General features: G+C 40.9%; 1 long non-coding RNA gene across 1 annotated transcript; it reads right to left on the minus strand.

Annotated features, from left to right (window-relative positions):
- Positions 1-4,212: 4,212 nt before the first annotated feature.
- Positions 4,213-20,224, minus strand: LOC130183869 (uncharacterized). Its single transcript, XR_008829898.1, has 3 exons — positions 20,086-20,224; positions 8,818-9,091; positions 4,213-6,149 (listed from the first exon to the last, which is right to left on the minus strand). It is a non-coding gene; the product is annotated as an uncharacterized LOC130183869 (long non-coding RNA).
- Positions 20,225-20,991: the final 767 nt, after the last annotated feature.

A 20,991-nucleotide genomic window follows, 5' to 3' on the forward strand; every position in this document is an offset into this window, starting at 1 on the left:
CACCACTGTGCATCTGTGGATACTTTCGTACCGTTAGCGTCTGAGATTGACAAGTTATTCACTAATGAGAGTGAATTTCCGTTTGTGGTGAGCAGAATGAAATGAGTACTGTGTGTCTGTGCGTGTGTGTGTGTGTGAGTGTGTGCGTGAGTGTATATGTGTGAACATGTAAACGCAGTCAGCTCCCTCAGCAAATGAATAACGCCTTAGCAGTGATTAAGGTCCGTAACCACGGCAACGTTTAGTACAGACAAAAGATGGTGACTTCAGCAGCTTTGGAGAATATTTATACTTCACCTGAGCGGTGTGTCAGGTTATGTGACACCAATAAAAAATAAAAAATTATGAGCTTTTTCTTGGAATGAATTGAACAATTTCATGTGTAGAGGCCACAAAACTGGTGGCAGCAAATCTGGTGGAACCACAACAAATTGGTACGAAATATGAGAATGTCACATCTGTCTTATCTCCAAGTTACCAGCATCTGCAACTACTGGCCGTCCAGTAAAAAAATCTAAAGCACTTTGCAGGTGTCAAGCCTTCAATCAGATTTGATGGGAAGTACCTGAAGATTTCAGGTAGAATGGAGTTGTCACTCTTACCAAAGTGAAAACTGTGTGCGAACTGGGTTTAGCACGATGCCTAGGAGTGACTAGTGTTCTTAGCTGAGGTGTCGTTGTACTGTTTAAATGTAAATTTGTTTTTCGCATTGAAAAAGTGAAAGAAAGCAGGTTTTGATTATTGAAGATAAGACAGCAGCTTGACACTGAAATATGGAAAGAAAGGGTGCAGCGATTAATGGATGTAAAGAATTTTTATGGAGTAAAAAATTTTAATATCTATGTCTTAGTCTCCTAAACTTGACACTAATCAAAGTTGTTTTTCTTGTATAAAAGTAACATTTATCCAGCTTTCCGTGGGACACACTGATGAAAAAAGGCTTATCCAATTTGTGCCACTTTTGCATAATCCAAATCATGCTATTGTCAAATAATCCAATTTTTGGAGCAGTAATGTAATCTTGGCATTATTCAGGTCCACAGTACATAATCTGCATTTCAGTTTTATGAGACCATATTGCACTATATCCTCTCTCTCTCTCTCACTGCCTCTCTCTCTCTTACAGTTTCTCCAATCCTGTTTGCCGGGTCTAGGAAAGAAGACATTAACCCGTAATAAAGGCAGGAAGATGGAATCAACAGGGGAGGAAACGCATTATAAAAGGATGGGTGGGGATGTAGTCAACAGGCCTCAGCTCCCACAACATCAAGGAAGTCCCAGGAGGAAAAGAAGAGGAAGGGAGCCAGGTCCATGGAGGCCTGCGGGGAGGGCCAGAATACATTACTGTCATCGCTGGTGCAGCTCCCCAGACTCACGGAGCTAGAAAGTAGCATTGAGAGCGAGGGGAACGCAGAACACAACTGATTCTATAGAACTACAAAGTGTTCTAGCTGTCAGTGTGGCTGTGAGTGATGTAAGGGATGGGCTTCGGAAGTGTATTCATGTGTGAATGTGTGCGTGTAGATGTGGTGATGTAGAGGCAAATACTAGAGGCTTGTAGTAATGCATTACAATAACAAAGTGATCCCATTGATGAATGAATGGCTGAATACTTGAATCGTTCTCATTCAAGAGCGTCTGCCTCATTTCTAAAGCATGTAAAGTAGAAATACTGATTCCAAACACTGATAAGCAAGAGTGTGACATAGAGACAGAACTGAACAGAACCAAACATCTTCAAGTCCTTGAGTAAAATTTCGAATCCATACAAGCTTTGATTGTGCTTTTAGGCTGTTTTGGGAGTGGATCAATACCACTCTCATATCTGTTAAATACATATCGTATCGTTAAATATAAGGCTACAACCAGCCGCCAGTTAGCCTAGCTTGGTACAAAGACTGTAAACGGGGAAACACTAGCCTCACATTTGTTCAATCTGGAAAAAAAAAAAGAATTATTTGTGCCTGACTATTTCTTGGTTAACTTCCTTAAGTCCCAAGTTTGTCCGGCAAACTCGAGGTGGTGACAAGACTTAAGAAAGTTACTGCTGCTGGGCAAGACAGCGCTTTACATGCAATATTGTTTTCACACTATAATTAAATAGATTAAACAAACAAGATGCAATGCATTAATTAGTGAGCATTTGAGGTGCTGGCAGGTCGATTCCATTACCCTGTTTCCTCTGCAACACTACGGCAACATTGTCTGACTCACTTTGGATAGTTTAAGGAAAAGAGGATACAAATCAATGCAACAGGACCAGCGATATTGCCTTTTTTATTCCACACATAATCCTAATCATTGTCAAATGTAGCACCTACGTTACCACATTACCCGCAATGCTACTCAGCCACTGACAGTTTGGCTGGAGTTTCAGGAGTATGATGCTAGTAGCAGCTACGAGTGTCACATTAGTGCTAATTTGGCAGGGAGTTGTTGAAATGTACATGTTGGGACACTACAGTGTACTGTTGAACTGCTTATCATTCCAGCTTCACTTTAACCTACTGATGAAAGTGACTGGCTGCAGCCAACACTTTCTAGGAGAGTATGCTCTCAATTGTTATTCCTCTCAGCAGGTATTTGAGATGTGATATACATAATTTCATTATAAACTCATTTTAAAACTAAAAAGATGAAAGAGATGGGGCTACTGAAGAGCTTGCATGTCCTTGTGCAGCTATTATTAACACAAGAAAAATGAATATAGAACTTGAGATGAATGGGATTAGTGTCTTAACGCTGCTCTTTTCAAACATTAGCTAGATCCGACAGTCCCTGCCCTCTTCAGGTTATTAAATAGCCCATTGAGGGCATCCATCTCTTTTGATAATTACGAGCTGCCTGGGACGATCTTCCTTTTATTTAACAATTACATGTCTCTGAGACAGTCTAAGTGTAAAGATATATTTTCTCCTGCCTATGCCTAGTTCTATCTGGCCCAGTTTTCTGCTGCCTGCTCCTCTCAGATCTAAAAAACTCCAACGACAGAGGGGGGCTGTGAAGTCTTTAAAGCAACTCTGAATCTCAGAATGTCTAAAGGAGAAGGGAGCACCAGGGGGAAGAGTGAAAGGAGAAAGGGATAAAGTAAAAGAGGAGTGTACAAGAATGAAAAAAAAATTGGAGAGGAGTACAGAGACACAAATACAAAGTATGTCCATGAGAGATGGGGTGGGGGGGTTGGTCGTTCGACACAGTCAGAGCAGGGTGCAGTGACTGTGAAACTGCTTAAATAAACACTGCAAGAGAGCAGGAGGGGTGGAGGGAGTGGGAGAGAGTGAGCGATTGGGCCCCTCCGAGGGAGAAAAAAGCTAAAGAATAAAGGAAAGAGAGTGGACGCAGGCTATTTTTTACACAAGGAAGAAGAGAGGCATTAAGGGAAGATACACAGGGGTAAAAAAGTGAGGTAGATGGTGTGAGTCACCAACAGAAAAAAAAAAACCCAAAAAACTGAGATGAAAAGCTCGATTACGAACTAGACTGTAGAATTGGACTAAGAGGTGGAGCATTTTAAAAGATGGAGGCAATGAAGGTGAAATGCCGTTAGTATAAAAGGTGGTAAAGTAGAGGGGAAGATAGCGAGTGACTGAGGAGAGTGAATCGATGGAAACAGAAGCGATGACTGCCAAAGGGGAAAAATGCCTCAGGGACCGCTCCAGCCTTAACTCACATAACGCTCCTGTGACAGAAAAACCTTTTACCTCCAATCCCGGTAATTTCCATATTCACTTCAGCCAATATTGGCTCGGTCTGTTACGTGAGGAGCCAGTGTCATGGCTCCGCAGGGATTACACAACCTATTAAAACCAACTGACATTTGCAAAAACAAATGGTAGTTTAACAGAAAGTGCTGTAGTAAAGATATGAGCTTTTCATCCACCGGTTCTTCTCTCGCTAATATTGAGTGTGTTCCCTTTATGCTGTAGAGATTTTAATGCAGAGATAATTAGTTTCTGCACAAGCATCTCTAGATGCATATAGTAGTATAGGGTATGCATTTCATGGATTATTAATTTACATTATATAATATAACAGAATGTATGAAGTAAGTTATTCTAGTTGATGCAAATTGCAGAGAATTTTAAAAGTCCAAATCCCAAAGATAAGATACAGATTCAGGGTGACCCTTTTCAACAGGATCATTATCTGTCATACAATTTTTATGTTGCTCAAACAATTCAAAATATATTATACTCCATGATGGGCTAGTTTCTACCACATTTTATTTCAAAGTCAAAACTCAACAACTACATTAACTCGCTTTCCTGCTAAGAGAAAAAAGATCAACATCGCTCTGTGTGTAAAGTATGGAGCCTGAGCCAGGAGGTGATTAGCTTTGCTTATTTTAGCTTAGCTTAGTACAGGAAAACAGCTAACCTGATTCTGTCCAAAGTTTTTATGCAACAATACAGCTAAAAGGTCACTATCAACATGTTATATCTTGTTTGTTTAGTCTGTACACACAGAAATGTAAGAAATAAACAATTACCAGTTTCACAGAAAGTTTCGTGCTGTAACTATTTCTTGGCGAACAACAGCCATGAGCAGAGATGTCTCAAAGTCTTGTCATAATTGCGCGGTTGCCAGGCAACCAACAGAGAAGTGCTGGAGCAAGTGTTTAACTGTTATTTGTCAAGATATAGCATAAAAACTGTTTTTATTATTCTGTTAATGTTTCGGATTAAACACATGACATATAACAAGTTCATTATTGAGCTTTAGAGGTGTTGATGGGTGGATTTTGTTCACTTCGAGTGTTTCTCCTGCTTCGAGTCTTTATGCTAAACTGAGTTAATCTCCTCCTCTCTTTAGCTTCATACTTTATGCACGTTGCATCAGTCTTTCATCTAACTCTCGGAGAGAAATTGATTGTTATACTATGCCTTTAAAGTTCGTTCATTATGGCCAGAATATACTTTTTTGCACTTGTTAGAAGGGGAAAAAAAGATATGCTTTTTTAATTACTTTTTTAAATATATTATATTTATATAACTATAGCAGAGTATTTCTGCTGCCATTTGAAGGAAAACGTATACTTATTTTCTTATATTACAATGATAAAAACAAGAAGGTACAATGATTTTAACAAGAAGGTTTTCTTGTTATAACAAAATATCACCTTTACTGCTCAGTAGAGTGCGTTAGATGGAAATGTAATTTAGAAAGATAACAATGGTAGAATACTTACAGTAAAACTAATACTGATAAGTTATTTTGTGTGGTAACTTGAATTGTTAAGAATAGTTCTTGCAGCACTTTATGATTCTGATTATTCTCATCTCTCTTATTGATATATTAATTTCCTCACTGAGAAGGCCCTCACATATTTGTGCGTTTATCATTTTTACAACACTAACTAGCCCAAAGGGAACAGGTTTTTAACACTGAATTTGAAATGTTACTATTTAAATACATCATATGCCTATAAACACATTTATTTCACATTACATTGTTACACTTTGTGCACTTTTCTAACCCATCTATTACAAAAACATATGCTATTGATGCATTTTTGTATTGCCTGTATGAATGAGAGAATTGTGCACACTTTCGTACACTGATAATTCTGTGAGGTTGTGTGTTCCTTTGGTTGTGTTTCTGTATGTACGGAGCACCCATGTGTGCATGGGCGCTGCTGCTCCGGCTGCAGGTTTCTGTCTGTCGTCTCCGGACCAAAGGTCAGCAGCTCAACTGTCACATTTAGTCCGTCACAGCATCTGCTCTGTCTTACAAAAATGGTGTGAGGTTCAAGCTCGGCTGACGACACTCGACCTTCCAGTGTGGGCTGCATGTGAGCCAGGAGGAGAGTGACAGGGCCAGGCTGAGAAATGGCAGCCGACACAGGGGTCACGGAGCCAAAGGGCCATGAAGAGAGTCACAGGGATGGAGAAAACACAGGCAGGGTGATGGAGGATAACCAGAAGAGAGGACAACTTCTTTGGGCAGCGTTTGCGTCTCTCTCATGCTCTCTTGCTCCGTCTTTGTGTATTTCTCTCTTCCACACCTGGGTCTTCTTTCCCTCTACCCCCATACTCCGTGTGTTCTCACTTTCCTCTCCTTCACTCTCTCTCTGCTGCTCGCTCTACTGCTCTGTTGGCTTCAGGCAATGCTGTCTGTTCCCCTCTCTCACTCTGTGATGGAGGGATGGCCTGTGGAGTGAAGGGGGCGATGAAGCGATGGAGACCTTCAACGTAGGAAAACACACCCCTTTCCCTCTTTTGTTGACCCTGAACATCGACCCAATTAATCATTTATTGTCTGTATGTCAACCTTCAGAACATCATAGTTGATGTGCTTGTTCTATTAAAAGGCTCAGTCCACCAAAATTACAAAAGCACCTATTGTCTCTCTTACTGATGGTATCTAGCCATGGATTTTTATTATTATCATTATTTTTATTACTATGTATTTGTCTGGATTTGTGTTGAGATTACTGCCTGTATGGAGTTTAATGGAATTTTATTTGTGGTAGTCACAGCATTGAACAAAAACAATGGCTGGAAACATTGCTGTGAACAATTGTCTTAAACAACTACCAATATTAGGACCGAGGGAAACTGAATTCTTGTTTTCTTGACATTGTTTCTTATATAAGAATAATTTTCCCCTAACTTTTACCAAATTCTGCGAGTTTCTAAACATAACCATAAAAATGCTTTAGTTGCTAGGAGATGATGTTGTATTTGAAGAGTGAATATTAGAGGGGGAAAAAATTAATATTTGATGTCAAGAGGATATTTTTACTGTTATGTTCAATATCAACATTTTATGACTTACCAGATACCTTAATTAACATTTTCAAATTATGTTGAGTAAAAAAAAATTGGAATCCAAGCAGCATTACGTGTCTGACAAAACAGAATTAACCGTGTATAAACATAAATTCAAGGACAAAAGGTTGCTTATGCGATTATTGCTTTGGTAGAAATTCTGCAATGCAAGATAATACAAGAGGCTAGTGAGGAAATGTTTTTGTAATTTGGGTGAACTGAACCTTTAAGCACGATCTTATTAATACACGCTGTGCCATACTGTAAATAACTGTCTCATTTATCTAAAACCTGGTGGTGCAAGTGTGTGTGACTGCCAGGGTACAAAGTGCAGGGGAAAGCGTGTGTACGCAAAAGTGAGTGCACATTGAATGTGTGTGTTTACTCCACCTGTACACTTTGCCTGGTGTTTGCATGTGTATTATTCGCACGTTTCCTCTGCACTCTGTAGCATGCTTCATTATCTCCTCACACATTTTAATGAGCCAGTTCTTCAGGATTGGACCAATTAGTCTCAGTAATCTGGTCAATTTAGCCATCCTGCTTCCTCCTCGGGGTTTTCAGCCTCTGGAAATCACACTAACGCTCTGCCATTCGATGGCAGCACTGAACGGGGTGGAAGGAGGAGGAGCAGAGGGGTTTATGTAGAGTTGGGTGGGGGTAGTGGTAGGAGTAGAAAGGGGAAGCTATAGGCCGCTCGATATCATAATGGTGCATTACAGCTCCGAAAGCTCCCAACGCGCCACAGCGAGCTACACCCGAGGTCAGACAGAGTATCATTTAGCTCTGATAGAAGCATCTGTGCTTTGAGCGGCGGCCCTCTCGCTTGCTCTCTCTCCCATAGGCATTATCGTTTAATTGCAGGGATAGCGGGTACACGGGGTTAGCAAGGGTTATCCGTAATGCGAAGCAGCGTGGTTATAACCATGTATCACCGTCACTCTTTTCTCCATTAGACTGAACCAAGTGTCGGGGTATCGATCTTCAAGCCTCATTTGCATGCAATAAACTGAGCTATTATCAAAGCCTTAATGAAGATTTTAAATCTGCGTCTGGATCTGGCATGACCTCGGCATCAATTGGTGTGGTCCATTGCCTTGTGCACCTTCTTCCTGACCCTTGTTCCACTCCGTCTCATTATGTGGTGACATTTGTACGGCAAGCATAACTTCAATCTTGCATAATTAGCTCCTACCTATAATTAAGGCACCTCTCGCAGCTCTTCACTATCTGATTGTTTTGCTGTGGTGTGCTGTGTTATTAACTTTGCAGGGGGGAAGAAAAAAAAAAAAACCTCCCCAGCTCATGTTACTGATTGTCTCTTCAGTAAGGTGCTCACTTAAACTTAAATGCTCCTGCTGAATGTTTTGCAATTCTTTATCATACTTGTTTATGGTAATTTATTCTTTTTTTCCCTCTGTGCACATGAAAGGAGACACTAAGTGTGTAAAAGTGATAGCTCCATATGCAATCTTTCTTTTCTGAGTAAAGGTAAGGTAAAAGTATAAGGCAGACAAAATTCAATGATGTTAACAACAAGATACCATTTACTATTTAAATTTTTTTGTCCTGTGGTTGCTCCAACATCTCTCAGCCTGCTGCTTTTAGGTGCGCATAAATGACTCTCTTTATCAAAGTATACACTGGCAAAATGAGCAGTTAATTGAGATACAGAGTGTTTGTCTTGGACTGAATACACTAACATCATATCGATTGCAAGGCCTTGTTTATGTCACATTTGACTGAGCATGATCAATTCTGTCCTGGCACTTTGATTGATCACCAATATGCTGTCACAAGTATTGATTGGGGCCATGGTTAGAATAATGCCACCATCTTACATGGGGTGGATGAAGAAGAACGTGCTGAGCTGGCCCGATTTGTTTCCTGGACGGCCCCTTCTCCCTCTAGGATCTCCTTATTTCTTTGGAATTTTTAGGCACACGTCTCTCCCTCTCCCCTCCAAATTCTCTCCGACAGACTTCCCTTTTTCTCCCCCTTGGCCTCGGTCTCTCCCTTTTGCACACAAACACACAGATACTCCTACCTCTCTTCTTTGCTCATTATCCCTCCTTCCCCAACTTCTTGACTTGTCATTTTTCCAAAGCCTCTCCGAGATCTCCTCTGTGCTTCTGTGAATTGTGTCTCTCTGTAGCTGTGCCCCTGTACAGCCAGACTCTTCACTCCATCCATCTCTGTCTCTCTCCTGCCTCTCCCCACTCCCCTCATCCATCTCTCCTGCTCCCTTATTCATATCCTCTGAGCTTTCTCGCCTCTCCTCTTGGTTGCGGGATCATGGCAACCAAGTTTTCTCCTTGACCCTGTGCAGCGAAAGCACACAAACATTACTGTAAAACACGTCAATAGAGTATGCTACCTACATCTATCTATATACTCTATCTTTGTATCTATCTGTCTATAATACATGGATAAAACTCAGACATTACACCCATATGTTACTGCTGATCTCATTCCATTGATATTTCTGGGAACGCTTTCTTTGGAACTGGGAATTGCTCCCATTCATTCACAAGAGCATTAGTGAGGTCGGCCGCTGATGTTGGGTAATAAGGCCTGACACTCAGTCGGTGTTCCAGTTCATCCCGATGGCACTGGATGGGCCTGAGGTCTGGTCTCTGTGCAAGCCAGTCAAATTCTTGCACATCAGACTGGGAAAAAAAAAACATTTCTTTATCTACCTCACTTTACTGTCATGATGAAACAATTTTGGAGGAATACCACCTCTTTACTACTCTTTTGATATTTCCGCTAATTGGAGCTTGAAGGCCAAACTTAATTCTGGTAAAGACAGAACCAGATTAAAAGTCCACAAAAACATGTAGTGTATTTCCTTATCTTTTAACCTGGATTTTTCATTGGCAGCGTTTCAGTCAGTTCCATCACGGCAATTCAGTAAACACCTAACGTTACTCTTTGTTCAGATCAAATAACAGCAGGTAGGAACTATAATTATCCTGAGGCATGGGGACTTGAATGAGCAACTTAAAGCAATAGTCTGACATTTTGGGAAATACACTCATTTTCTTTCTTGCAGAGAGTTAGATTAGAGGATCAATGCGTTTGTATGGTAAATATGAAGCTACTATAGCTTAGACTGGAAGAAGAGGGATACAGGGAAACAGCTAGCCTTCCAGCACCTCTACAGCTCACTAATCATCTCACTTATTTAATCGCTAACGAAAAAAGAAAAGTTGCAGTTGCACAGGGAGTTACAGACTGGATTATCCCTCAGACTGTTTCCAGTTCCTCTTGAGCAAAGCTAAGCTAACTGTCTACTGGTTCCAGCTGTGTATTTAATAGACAGTTTTGAGAGTGGTATAAGCATCTAAGAAAATAATCATATTTCCAAAAAAGTAAAACCTTTAACCACTTCAATGTTATACATGAACAGTAATAATGGTTACAGAACTGTAAACAATGAAATAATGCTGCCTAAAATAAGTGGACATATTGAGTGCAAAGTATATCTTAAAGCTCAGCTGCAAAACATAGAGGTAAACTGAAATAAGCTGTAATGAGTACATTGACTAATACCACGTCTCTGTGGACAAATGCATCCACAGTCCACAGCTAACTCCCGTACACGTGATGCCGAGCAGACAAAAGTCCAGTCATTCCTCCTCCTTTTCTTCTCCTCCCTCTTGTGTCTGTCTCCTCTCTTTCTCCCTTTTCCTCCTTCCCTCCTACTCCGCAGACCAGGGCCAATTAGAGAGCATCCCATGTTCCTTCCTGGCTCAACCAAGACACTCTCCAGGGCCGCTAATTAAGCACAAACCTTCCCCCTTTCTGTCTCTTTCTTTCTCTTTCTCTCTCTCTCTCCCTGCACTGTCACCTCTCTCCATCTGCCTCACATCCCCCTTGCTCTCTCTCCCACCCTCCCTTCCTCCCGGCAACCTCTTTCCATCAATTCGCTCATGCTTCCCTCCTTTCACAAGTCTCGCCTGGCCCTTCATCCCTCACCCTCTTTGCCTATTTGTCACGGTAGAGGTTTGATATTCACATTGGGACAGTCTTCAGAGTCAATCTGTGCAAAGCGGCGGACTTGTTATTCTCTTCTGCTAGTGTTAACCATGCGCCCTGTGACCTCAGCCATGTACACTTTAGGAGAATGTCCAGATCTGACAGTGCTGCTGCTTTTTAACAATGTTACTCCGCAACTACTGTTGCCCACTGTCCGCAGCTGAGCCCGCTGACACTGACAACCAGCCCTGTTAATGGGGCTAGTCATAGTAACTCACTGTACTCCTGCTTTCGCTCTCAGTCTCCTTTTTTTCTTCTCTACCCTTCACTTCCTGTCAGGGCACAGCACGGAGATAATATATGCAGCTTCATAGAAACATTCACCTGGCTTGGCAACATGTCAATCAGTTCTTCACTGCATGTAAAGTTTGGCAAAGAAAAACAAAAGACATCTGTCATGACCATATTTTCATATGCTGGGTTTCGTCCAAGAAACTTGATTAGTCAAAGATATTACCCAGCCGTGGTGTTTACTCCCATTAGACACTGCTATTTGTTCTTTTTTTGGCTGTCGTACAGGATTCATGTAATAACCAGGGAGCTAGTTAGCAGTCTTTCTTGCTGTCTCCTTTTTTCCTCTTATATCTATACAACTTTGAAGAAAACTTCAGAAACCTCAAATGTTTTGTTATTGCATCATTTTTGTACCCTGTATCACAGGAGAGAACACCCAGTTGAGCACTATTTCTATGTTAAAGGCTCCCCGGATGGACTCGGTAAAAAGAAAAAATACCTCACAAGCAAATCTTTCATTTCCAAGGCAAAATAGGAGCAACAAGAGATCCCTGCCAACTCAAAGAGGAACAGCTGTAGAAGCTCATTCTGATTCATGTGCTGCAAACTAGTCTCTTGTTTTGGGCTGATGGAGGTAATTAGTCGTAATTTTTGGGGATGGGCTACCTCCAGTAAACAGGGGTAATTTGAATACACTGATGAAGTAATATGATACATCATCTGGTCAGTCAAATTTGGTTTACCCACTATTTTATAAGCAGACACAAAATTAAAGATTAAGTTATATCTGTTATGTAACGTGGCGACAAGCACTTTGGATGGAGTGCGCTGGCAGCTGACGTGTCTACAGTCATGCTAGCAGCTCTGTGAGGCCGTGCTAAGGAGCAGTAGTTGGGCCAAATGCAGACATCAGCATGCTAACATGCTCACAATGATACTAAGACGTTGTAGTGTTTACCATGATCACCATCTTTGTTTAGTGTGTTAGCGTGCACAAATTACAACTAAGGCTATTGGGAATGTCATTAGGGTTAGCTGTAAAACCAAAGTACTAGACCAATTAAAATGTTTGGTGATACTCTGATCGTCATTCTAGCACCATCATCTGGGTCAAAGTCATTATGATTCATCCTCTGACTACCATGAACAGCTCTGCCAAATTTCAGGGCAATCCATCCAGGGGTTCTCAAGATATTTCACTAAAAGCTAAAAATGTCCTTACCTTATGGTGGTGCCAGAGTCAAAAGTCAGGGCATCATCAAGTCAGTATTATTCATCCTCTTGGGATGATCAATGTAAGAAATTTCATGACAATCCATCGAAAAAAAGCTACTGAGGTACTTCAGTCTGGACAGACCGACACAGCCACATGGCAAGATAAAAACGTTGGGAATCATCGATGTATGAGATTCCCAGAAAATGAATTATTTATAAACCAGGTGCAAAATGAGTCATATTTTTGGGAGATTAGATTTTATGCTCTTCTTCTTACAATGATCACTGACTGCAGCTCAATATTTGTATTTACCACTGCATCATTAGTTATAAAAGTGTGCTTCCAGTGACATCCAGTAAATATACACATCCCAGAGGGCCGAAAGTGCAGGGTGAGGAAGAGAGAGATTGCTCTGGGTCTCACTTTGTCAACAACTGACTGATAAGAGGTTTTGTTTTCATGACGCCACCCAGATCACCCAACTCCCTCTCCCTCATTCAATCCCCAGCCCCTGAAGCAAAACTAATCCTAACTAAACTCCCAAGATTCCTCCCGTCTCCCATCCCACTCCTCTTCCTCTCACTCCCCAATGTTCTGTCATTCCTGAATTGGCACTAATCCCCCCCCTCTCTCTCTTTTTCATCTCCTCTTTCCTCCCTTTTGTGTTTTTATGATCTGTCGTTACCGGAGCAAAACTAATCTCCCCCCCCCTCCTTCTCTTCCCACCATGGCTCCAAACCTCCTTGCCCCCTCTTCCCCACTTTGGCTCCTACTTCTTCATCCTGACACCCCGCTGTTATCCACCTCAGACCATAACTGTATTTACTTCTCTCCCTAGCCAGCATGGTACATCTCTGCTACTCTCTACGGGCAAAGTTATATTGACAGCCGAGCCTTTGGAAAAAAGGTTCAGGTGAAAGCTGCCGCCATGTACGTGATGTTCCTCCCCAAAACATCTTACACAAATAGACTTCATCTGACACTTTGTATCCAAGAGCAGTACTAGAAGGAAGAAGATGTACCATGTAATAGTGTTCTTCCTTTCAAATAGGAGACAGTGGCAGTGCAGCAGGAATAAAAGCAGAGGCAAAGACTTTCCCCAGACATACATGCAGCCTAGCTGGATTCAGACATCCTCTGACATCTCATTCATATACTGAGATACACTTATGAGTCCTGACATATACACACACACACACACACACACACACACACACACACCCTAAGATAGCCACACGCACAAATACTCATGGATTTGTATTGAAAGAGGCCCTGCGATTTTAGCTATATCTCAAAAGTCCATGGAGGGAGAGTGGACACAGAGAGAACATGAGGCTGTCAGCTCATTCTTCACAGCTCGGCCTGAAACGCGTATATCTGCTGTAGCCGAATAATTACAGAGTTATCAGAGCCTTTCTCAGGTCCTCAGCTAGCGACAGCATATGAAAAGACCCCAATTAAGCAATTATCTTTAAAGGTAGAGCCTAATTCAGTCATTTGAGCTCCAAAGAAGCATTGAGAAGGAGACCACAGTGGCTGACAGCTAATTCAGAAAGTGGGGCTAAAGGCATTAAGGCTCAGATAAAAATAGAAGGGGCTTGTCATCAACTAACACTCTGAAAAATTGCAATAGCAGAGCCGAAATGTCAAACTCTTGTCAGAAAAGATTACAGTTTTTATATGCATACTAAGGACATTCATGCCACTTTATCATACATGTCCATTCATCGCTGTGGTTTCCATAACACTACAGCTCTTCTAATTCAAAGATATGCCACTAATATTACAACACTGGGCAATTGAGTGAGGACATTTTTTTTTCCTCTCAAATGGCTAACAACTCAATAAAACACCCCTTCTGCAGCATGCCACCTTTTAGTTCTGTTGTTTAACAGTAGCTAAATGCGGCTCTCATTTTTACAATTAGTTTCTCACACTTTCACTCTGTGTCTTTGTCACTCTCACTGATGTGAGAAGTCCTCCCCCTAAACACTGGCCTCTCGCTGTAATGATCCTCACAAATCACCACATACACAGTGCTACCCCTTACGACTCAAACGGAGAAATCGTTGCAAATGGGCGCATTTTTCACACCCATCTGCGGTTTTTGCTATGTTTAATGACAGATGTGATAATTTGTAGTTTAAAAAAAAATAAATAAAAAAATAAATCAGTATTTCACTTCTTCAGTCACATACTTTGACATTTCCTCTCTTTGTTTGATCATTTCAGCCCAGTTGTCCATAAATGTAGTCTGGGAGAAGACAGTGTTGCTGCTGTGGTCTGCTCTGTTATGTCCAGAGCTTTCTGTGTGTCTCTGCAGTTGTATCAATCTCAATTGTCTGCGTTATACTGTTTGTCAATGTGTCTACACTGCAGGGGCAAAGTGAAGTGATAGACGACTTGACTACCTCCTCGCCTCTTGAGCTTACAATATATGGGGAAGGAAGTGACAGTTGCAGTTCTGACTTGTTATAACTTTCTGGTGTTATGCCACAGTATATTCTACTGTATGACAGAAAGACACTGACAATGTATATTTTGCCTTTGGATGTCGAGTTGTGCTGAATGTCTTTTCGTTTCGTCAGCGCTCTGGCTCATTCTGACAATAATCAACACAATGAAAGTCAGACATATTGTGATGCATTATTCATTTTTGTCTGTGTCTGATTACCCGCTACCATTTGACAACTATCACACTCAAATGTGTTTGGATTACAAGCAGTGAGGAGCGAAAAGAGGAAAATGGCTCATATATTGCCTATCTATCATGCAAAGAGGGTCTTTTGCAGCAGCAAGGAAAGAGAAGTAAACATTCACTGACTCACTGGGGGTATAGTTCATAAACACTAAGCTTTAGTCTGACACAATGTCTATCCTCAGGGAGGATAAGTAGTCTCACAAGTGGTCAATAAGTCAGACAGTGCTCCATAATCCACAAAGATAAATCCGCTGTGCCAGGGCAATTCATAATGTTCGAGATGTGTGGGGTCATTTAACCATTTCCATTGATTACTGTCGTTTTGGAAGTGTGTTGCCGTCAAGGGCCCTGAATGGAGAGGCTACTTAAGACTCGACATGGTGATCAATAGTGCAGTCTCCAGGTCCAGACGGCATCTCACACATCAAGGCCATGTGGAAGTCCTCCCCAGCTCTCCTCCAGCTGGATCAATACAACATGCATACACACAATCACACGCACTCCATTTGCTCCCAACCTCCCATCAACAGGTGCAGTTTAATATGCCTCATTTAAAAGAATGAGTCACTGAATCAGACCAGATTGAATAGCCTTGTTCTACATAAAGAGAGCAGTCAGACGCTTCGACCGCCTCGCCAGTGCAAGAAATATACTAATGTTTAAAAGACCCGTAAAAGATCTGCCAAGGTTGAAAATCAAGATAAAGCGCTCAGTCGATCCTAAAATTGATTTATAACCTTACCCTCACAAAGAGCGCTTGAAAATACATGAACCAGTGCCACGGTGTTTAAGGCTGATTTCATTTTGAGCCATATTCCTGTTGAATAGAGTCTCAGGACATGGTCCAAAAATATGGCTGTAGAATATTTCAGTCAGCCTTAAAGCTAGTCGTCCTCGTAAATGATGGAGAGGAAACTAAGAGACACTAAGACGCTGCGTCGTGGGTTTACAGTGCAGAATTATAAGGACAGGCGGCTTGACCCCTGCTGCTCACATCGACAGCCACTACTGATTTTTTTTTCTGCTGTAGGACTGAGTGTGCCGCTAGCAATCCCAACAGGCCAGCTCATGAAAGAACTGCCAGTCTCAATGTCCTTTTCAATAGGACCACTCATAGAACAACTCTTACACAATCATGCCATAAAGTCCAATGAGCAGAGTCTGCAGGTTAGATCAATACAGCTAACGGCAACGTGCCCTGGACCAAACATCTTAAAATCGGTATCACCAGAGGTGCCAGAGTCACTCCGCAGACCAGATCAATGCCTGACCGGCTGACTCCATTAGAGGACCTTTTTATCAACAGAAGTGCTTGGTAGAGGTGGATGAGTTAGTGCTGGCCCAGGCGCTCGCTCAGCCTTTAACCTCTCGCAGAAGGTTTCAGTTGCACTTAAGCAGATGAACTCATTCAGAGTTCTTGGTGCAACTCCTGCTTGTTTACTGACTAAGCTTTGACCATTGCTCAGTGAAAACAAGCACGAGATTAAGGATATGGTAAGGATGCAGTGTATTCAAAATGTTAAATTAAGCCCGACTGATTTCAACCACAAATTGTTTGCTTTTCTGCCAGATCAGTTGTTGTTTGACCTGTAGTTTGAGGCAGGGTCACAGCGCTTGATTCACTGCCTGAACAATCAACATTCTGGCTGTTGGACGCTCCGATGGACTTCTGGCAGTCTTGCAGCTTGAGCAGCTTCATGGTCTGATTTCCCACATGGTTGCTGCCAAAAGATCCATTATAAAACTGTAGTGAGCTTGTTTTTAAATCATAATAGCGGTACTTTACATGCTGTGGTTAATTGTAGTATTGACTGAGACTTCACTGTGATACAAGACTGTCTGTATTGTCAGTATATCCAGCCATCTGACACTCTTTTTTATTTTTCCATTTTTCTTTCCGTTCATGGTATAATTACACAAAGTAATACTGCCGTTCTCTTGTTTTGTCAACATTGTTGAGGATGCAATTGTCTCATTTGAATAAACTTTATTGGAATTGTAGCATGAAATAACATAATGTACAACATTAATAAAAATGTACGGTCTCTGCTCATCTTTACATACCAAAAAGTACTAATCCTTTGTTAATGCTGCTCTAATCAACCTTTTTATATAACAATGGATCAAGATACTATGTTTAATGTGAAAGGTGTTGTTCATTGTGACACAGAAAATTCTGCACGTTCCCCCAGCTCTACGGAGACTCCATGGAGTTTAAGCCTCTTTCAGCTCATTGTTTTGGATTTATGGACCTCCACTGTACTGTTTCAGTTCACTTTCAGCACACACATCAACCTTGTTTTCGTCTGTGGCAGCAGCAGCTGCTCTCAGTTAACGACGCCCTGGTAAACTGACTCCGAGTCAAAGGAGAGTGAATTTTGGACTTAGATTTGCCAGGTACATTCGCCAGAAACTCGATTCTCACTGAATACTAATGTTGCTTTGTGTCTGCTGGATGTGTAAAGAGGCAACTGTTAGCAAACACATTTACCATTTAAGATATTATGTCAACACTGTGTTCACAGGTAAGATCTGGTCCTAAAAACTAAAACTAAATTATGACATACAATTATTCTCTCTTTTTTCAGACGAAATGTAGAAAGTGTAAAAGCAAAGAATTGAGGAAAATGTTTGACTGTACAAAGTGTCATTGACTTTCCTCAGAGGTCTCTCTTTTTGTGGTTATCCCTTTCTCTCCATTTTATGACACTGCCACGGTTCACCAACATTAATGTGCTGTTAAATACGGCTCCTTGGAAGTTTAATTTATGTCCTCATTTAGTCTTGCAGAACTAATTATCTGCAAAATTGGAACTGTTAAACACTAGAATGAATCTATGATTATTTTAAATTATGTCTGAGAAAACTGCTATGACAAAAAGTGTGACTGTTATAACAAAAATGTGAGTGTTACATGCAATTTTAGCCAAAAAATTCTCAATCAGGTTACTTTAATCAGGTGCCAAGTGGACTTATTATATTCATGTGAGACAGTTGCCTGGGTAATTGACTTAACTTTGTACTTTGTTGTTACTTTGTCTGTGTGGCATCTGGACACTTTGTAAATATAATATAGCTTCATAATATATTGACAGATAGTGCATATAAGTCATTTTCAATACCCTAACATATTGTAGTCTATCAGACTTACACAGTATTTAAGGCCCATTGAAAAAGTTAAAGCAGAGTGACATAAAACTTTGCAGGGGAGCCAACAAGTTGTCACAGTGAATGACAATCACTTTTCTTTCATTTTGCAGAAAAAAAAATCATGCCATGTAAAAAACTCACAGTGGAGAGTTTTCATATACTGAATCAAAACCTTTTTGGCATTTCTTTTTGTCTTCTATAATCTTTGCCTTTGAACAGATCTCACCCGGAGCTTTAATTTAATATATGACACTCATTTTTGCCAGAATTGCCCTTCTGGCCCCAAGGTCTCATGTCATGTGTCTTCGGGGGCGACAGATCATTTCATATTTTCATTTTCCCTGACAGTATCAGTCTGAGGCAAATCGGCAAATCACATTAACTGAATTATACATTTTGTGAAATGTATTATTCAAAGATTAATTTATCACAGACAGTTTGTTGTTTCACAGAATATTAACCTTAGAATGAATTGCCAGGTTTTTTTTTCTTTGTATACTTTTAAAGATTACTCCTATAAATTATTTTGTGCTGTTCTAAAATTCATTTTTAGAACATGATTCTCTGGACAGTCTAATGGAGCAATTTTGAGCCCTTTGTTCCATCAGCTGTCTTTCACACAGCAGCGCTCTCTTCTCTCGCACTCTGTATCAAACTTGGCTTCCTTTTAGGAGGCGTCCTGCTGTGCCAGCGACACCAGACATAAATACCCCCTCTCTCGCCAGAGCACTTTCCATCATTCAGTCTGACCTTCTTTCTCTCACCTCTTTCTCCCAGTGTCTCTCTCTCTCTGACTCTCCCTTTTTGTATTTCTCTTCCATTCACATCTCTCTCCTATACCTGCTCCTGTAAAGACTCTTTTGCCCTGCCTGCTCTGTCTCTTTGTGTCTCACCTCTTTTTTTTTTCAGTGTAAAAGTTCCCTCCCATTTCTCTCCTCTGGTCCTTGACTGAGCACATCTTCACACCTCGTTATCCTCCATCACACTTTCCTCTCGCTGCTTTTCATTTCAGTTTAAATTATTCATTGATACCTGGCTAAACTTAATAACACTTGAGAGGTCTATTGGAAGGTTTCTTTATTGAATGGAGGTAAAATATCAATTCCCAAAACCAAGAACAGTGGATACAAGACCGAACCATGGTTTGACAGCTGGTCGTGGTCATTTCGTATAAATGTTCATAATGTACTTTCAATAAGTTCTGTGTCCAGTCACAAAGATTACAATAAAATTGGTTGCAAGTTGTTATGTCTCTCTGGTCAAAAAGCCTTTTGAACACAGATTTGTGCTCGGTTGCACGTCCACACACAACAATGATGTCACAAAGTCACGGAGTGCCCCTGTGTATCACCGCAGCAATGATGAAAATAAAGTTTTTAACCTTGTTAACATGTCCATATGATGTTTTCATTTAGTACAATACATTTCATGAGTGAAATAAGCAGTCAATGCCATGGCTGCGTATTTCAATTTTGGAACCGCAGTAAATCATAAAAACATATTCAAACAGCCAGAGATTCATACATCACAAACCATCAGCAACCAATCCTGTCAACTTGCGGGGATGGGAGAGGGGGGAAGGTAAAAGGAAGCCAAAACCTTGTCAGTACAGAGAGCAAGAGTTAGCATTAGCACAACCACTAACTCTGTGTCAGCCACTGCCAGTTACAAGCTAACAAAAACATAAACAGGTGAAAGATGCTAACCACGCTAACCATTCTGATATGTCTGCTAGTTGCCGATTTTGGTGCACAACTGACTCCTCCTGAGTCTGACTGAGACTCAAACATGTGGCTGAGTCACTCTGATGTTTCTTCTAACACTAACCATCTTGAAACACACTGCTACTTCACCAGTCACCGAAAAGTTGTTAGCACAGAGAGCGAGAGTTTGCATTAGCACAGCCAATAACACTCAGTCAGTCGCAGCCACGCACAAGCTAACAAACAACATAAACAAATGACTACACTTACCTTTCTGATACGTCTTCTAATCGCCGATTTTGGTGGACAACAAACTCCTCATCTGAGTCTGACTGAGGCTCAAACAAGTGGCTGACTCTCTCAGACGTTTCTTCTGCTAACCATCTTTAAACGCACTTCTCTTACACCTGTAAATCTAGCGCAAGCAGCGGTGGTGGGCGTGGCACGAGGCCTGGTCCAGAATATCTCAATGCGGAAGTAATTGTACAGTACCCAAACTAAAATATGGTTATTTTTAGTCAGTGTTAAACCAACACGCTCAAATTTTACCTTAAAACTGTCACTCATTTATTGTTAATTATAAAAATAAAAAAATTAAACTATGTGCATATGATATTAAAAACTGCAAAGTATACACACATTATTCAGACCCAGGAGCAAATAGTGACCAATAAACACTGCATTTCTTATCTGCACAAGAGAATGTAATGAGAAACATACATGAAAAGAAAAATGCAGTCCATGGTCCAACTTTTGACCCTAAGATTAAGCAATGACTGGTTGTGACCCCTAAACACAGGTTGTATGGTCACCTGCTTGGAAGTGAGGCTACCTTCTCAGGTTGTTAAATATAATGGTTTTAGAGACCTGAAGTGGTACAAGTATTTCATAACAAGTCAAGGATTGGAGAAAGAGATTGAAAAATGTAACATTTCATTTCTTGTTGATCATTTTGCAACCCTTCAATACCGTCACCTCCAAAGCTTAACTTCACACTTTTTGTCAGTTTCCTCATAAGTGTGAATGGTTTACAATGGTACACATGTGAATCTGTCATCTTATGCCTATTTTTCAGCCAATATTTCAACCAACTCAACCTTCTAAACTTAGGCTAAAATGGTTTCTCAGTTAATCGGTTTAAGTCATTTTCCAAGCAGAAATGCCAAACATTCCCTC

The sequence above is a fragment of the Seriola aureovittata genome, chromosome 16 (assembly GCF_021018895.1).
Source record: "Seriola aureovittata isolate HTS-2021-v1 ecotype China chromosome 16, ASM2101889v1, whole genome shotgun sequence".
NCBI classification, from domain to species: Eukaryota; Metazoa; Chordata; class Actinopteri; order Carangiformes; family Carangidae; genus Seriola; species Seriola aureovittata.